Source organism: Poecilia latipinna, unplaced genomic scaffold (assembly GCF_001443285.1).
Source record: "Poecilia latipinna isolate Pla-1442-1.1 unplaced genomic scaffold, P_latipinna-1.0 Scaffold3366, whole genome shotgun sequence".
Classification (NCBI taxonomy): domain Eukaryota; kingdom Metazoa; phylum Chordata; class Actinopteri; order Cyprinodontiformes; family Poeciliidae; genus Poecilia; species Poecilia latipinna.
In genome coordinates, this window is record NW_015115982.1 from 1 (window position 1) to 4314 (window position 4314).

General features: G+C 38.5%; 1 long non-coding RNA gene across 1 annotated transcript in view; it reads right to left on the bottom strand.

Moving 5' to 3' along the window:
• Positions 1-2770: 2770 nt before the first annotated feature.
• Positions 2771-4314, bottom strand: part of LOC106940804 (uncharacterized) — a 44472-nt gene continuing 42928 nt past the window's right edge. The window contains exon 4 of the long non-coding RNA XR_001423206.1: positions 2771-3722. This is a non-coding gene — a long non-coding RNA (uncharacterized LOC106940804). The remainder of the gene's footprint in view (positions 3723-4314) is intronic.

Below are 4314 nucleotides of genomic sequence, written 5' to 3' on the forward strand. Positions count from 1 at the left end.
TATTTTTTTGTAAGAATGTATTAATGTGTTTTTTTGTTTTTTTGTTTTAATGTCTTATGTGTGCATACTAAGCTGGGAGTTGCCAAACAATTTCACTATAGTTTCATAATGACTAATAGATGCCTGTAGCTCATAATGATTGTCTGTTCTGTATTAACAGCTGATGGAGGAAGGCAGAGGGTACTGGCAGCAGAGGAGGTGGCATTCTGGGAGGATGGCAGCTATGAGGGGGTGTCAGGATGGACCCCACGTTCCTCCAACCAGGAGCTCAGTGACATCAGGACTATAAGACAGGAAGAGACGTCAGGTCTATGCTACAGGAGAGATGTTGGGCCTGTCCTGAACGCAGCATAATGTTTGATCATGTTTGGATAAAAAAATACTGCTAGATGGTCCAGAAATGGACAAGCATTTATATCTTATTTTGTGTGCAAACAGTAAGATAAAACACCAAAAGTCATGGTAAGAGACTTGAAGCTAACCCTAAATACAGCATTTTGCGTCATAAGCGTTTGTATGTTGGATCATGCTCAGAAAGAAAGCCACCACCACACGGCTCAGAAGTATACAAGCATTTTGTGCTGTAATCTTTTTTTTTTTTTTTTTTTAACTGAAAGATGTTTTTTTTTTTTATTTGTAGATGTGTTTTTTATTTTATACATATGTGGTTTCTTTATTTGTAGATGTGTTTTTATTTTATACATGTGGTTTCTTTATTTGTAGATGTGTTTTTTTATTTTATACATGTGCTTTCTTTATTTGTAGATGTGTTTTATATGAATGTATGTACATATTTATTTTTCAACAAAAATTAAAAATATAAACTTATGCCTTGTGCTTGGTGTATTTTTATTTCTGGGTTTTTTTTTGTTTTGTTTTTTTTATAATTTTATTAGGGAGGGGCTTAACCAGGCCTGTAATTATAAAGGTCTAGTGTGTCCAATAGGGAGATATCTACCAACCAATCACATGTAAGTAATGAATTGTGATGTAATTGTTTTTTCACCCAATGACTGACAATTCACGTGGGTCTCCTGTTGCTATTCACATGTTAATAGTGAAGAGCTGTTAACACCTCCCGCCACCCCTCCTCCCCCCTTCGTAGGATTCCGCATTCGACAGTATTCGACTGCAGCTGGCGAAAACGCGCTACCCCGCCAACTGTCGATTGCTGTCGATATCTGTCGCTCACGAGCTGCGTCCGCGTCAGAATACAGGGTCAAAAATCCCACTTTTCGTCCTGTGCCCGTTTGTGTTTTCAAGGTTTTCTAAAGACAACGATTTGAGGAAGAAATGGGAAGTGTCTTTATGGAAAAAGAGATTCACTGAACAGTGTGGATTAATCTCAGCTGCTGAATCTCAGCTGCTGAATCACTCTTGAGCTAGAACTGGCTGTTATACAACTGAACTGATTTAATGCGCTGATATCTCATTGCACCCAGTTGCCAAACATATAGCACAGAGTGTAACGGGCAACCACTCCAAGATGGCAGCCCCACGTCACATCAGCGACAATAAGCAAGAGCGGATCATGAGGCATCTATTCTTTATTAAGTCTATAATTTGCTACATGTTTTCCTCTTCTCTCTCCTTCCCATTTCCTGTCTACCACTTACAACTGAAGCCTCAAAAACATCATGCACAACTAAAAACATCTACACTATTTTGAAAATGTTAAATGACTCCTCATTGATGCAGTTAAGGATGTGCGTCTTCTCACTCATGTCTATTTTTGAAAGTTTTTCCTTCATATGATGTGGAGGAATTTTAGAGGAGTCATATCAAAGGCACATAGCCTGGGTGTGTGGTGAGTCAACTTGGTCTCTATAGGCAACCATGACAACAGCAGGCAGCACCTATCCGTGGCGGGACAGGAAGTCTTGCAAAGGTCCCGCCACAACAATTTTGCTGGGGTTAGTATTTCCAGTGTTTTCCCATGGGACTTGCAACATCCATGTACACAGATCCACATGGTATGATGCCTTTGATGGTAAGACCATCCATTTGTTGCCTTTGCTGCCTTGCATTGTATTAACTACATACTTCACTGTCCCAGAGCACACACTGGATTTGTTTTAATGGGATCCAGAGTTCCGGCACCACCTATTCTTTATATGTGGGTTGCATGCATGTCCAATGTTAACTGTCATGAAGATCCACTTTATAATGTTTATAATGTTGATTGTCTTTCCTAAGGCTACAGGATGCCTAAGATCAGGACCTAGTGTGGTTGGCGGTTTGTTTTTCATTTCAGTGCTGCCATTGCCGAGCTTAATCTCTCTGGCTTAGACTGCAATTGACATAACACCACCTTTCAATCAGTGTCCCAACCACTGTTTAGCAAGTTTTCTGGGGGAAACTTTGTAAAACCCTAAACAGAGTAAAAAAAAATTAAAAGATGGATCAATGCCTGGATGGACAAATTGTATGCTTAATGATTAAATCAAAAATTAATGCACAACACTGTTTCCAAAACAATAAATCTGTGCTGTGGGCACAGTTTATTTTTAAAGCAGTAACTTGTCTGGCATGTGATATAAATTTTCACAGCCTGGTGTAATCAAAACATAGTTCAGATACGTGGTATTAAGTAATTGCTCACCCACTTTTTGTAACCTTATGTTACATCGTCATCATGTTTGCATGCTCTGGATCTAAAGCCCAGAAAAGGTGTTTCATTTTATATTTGCTGCATGTTCTATTATGCAGGCTAAAAATGTCTGAGTGCGACAAATTAGTGCAATATTTATGCAATAAAAACAAAATGAAAAACACCAAGATTAAACTTTAATATTGTACCATGTTATTAATAAATAAAAAATAATTTCAACAGCTACCAGAAACCAGAAACCCATCACATAGCCAAAGGGATATTGAAGATAAAAAGAATCCCTCCCCTCAAAATCCAACTTAGTGCTCCTCAGATATTTGGGCTTTAATGTCAATTTCTCTGGCTTCCTGCAACTGACTCCACATACCTGATGTATGGCCAGTTTGAAATATTTTGCCTATCTTCTTTGCCTCAACATTGGTTCATAAGGCAAAAACGTCTCACTAAATGTCTCAGAGATTGCAGAGAGTTTCACTACTTTCGTCATATAAGAGTTTGTTTGTCGAAGGTTTGCTCTTCCTCCCCATGGGGCATAGAGGTCTCGTCTTGGTATCATGTCAATACCCAGACAGGACCACTTTTCAGGTTTTTGAGATATGCATTTTATATTCTTGTTATTTTGGGAGCACAATGCAATTTAATGCAGAATAGTACCAGTTACTTGTGGTATTAACAAAAATAATGCCATGTATTTTGTGGATGGTTCAACAGAGTTTCTGTAAATTTATGGTGCTTGCTGAAAAACAATTTGTCTTGGGATATGAATAAAACAGACCACCAGCTCAAAACAATCATTAAAACCATTTTGATTAAAGAATGGAACTATTAATGGCTTCCTATATGTAAAAGATTAACTTGCAAATGTAACAGGTAAGATATTTCACAGCATGCTGTATGGATTTATTAACACCTATTGTGTACTGTAGTTATGTCAGGAATCAATGTTTTGAAACCAAATTTAACCAAATATACCTTCCAAACAAGGAGATGGTGAGGTTGCCCTTATAGGGACAGTCTGCACTTCCAATGTGCAACTCCCCTTTGTCTCCAATCAGAATGTGCTTGGTCCGAAGCAGTATGGCCTGGTTGGTGTCCGCTATCACCAGCTTTCCTACGAGAGAGGCAGTGAAGAACAGTGGTTAAGCCATCTAGCAGCTCTTTCATGCACAAGTGCTTTCATTCACTTTTTGACTCACTTTTTGTGTAGCTACTTTAGTTGACCTATCCAGCAGTACACACAACACAACTGTACCTCTTCTACTTGATAAGTAATCTAATGACTCCAACTCAATGGCAAGATACAACAGAAACATCAGAAGTCATAAGAAAACTAAACCTTCCAAATATGTTTAAAGCAATGTCAAATCTGTATTTTATACTTCTGTTAGGCTATATCTAGTCAGATTAAATAAATAAATAATAAAAATAAGGGACAAGCACAAATCTTTAAACCCTTCACACGGCACTGTGACTTTATTTGCCAGAAAAGATTCCACTCTCTAAAGATGCTTTTGTGGTCAACACTGAATACTTTGTATCATACATCAGTGATTAAATTAAGTCAGAGGTTCCCAAACTGTGGGGCGCGCCCCCTAGGGGGGGCGCCATGCCATTGCAGGGGGTGCGCAGGAAGCCGTCTGGATAAAAAACAAAAAACAAAACATGAACTCTGTATGCGCTGGGTTTTTACCTTAGAATGGCCA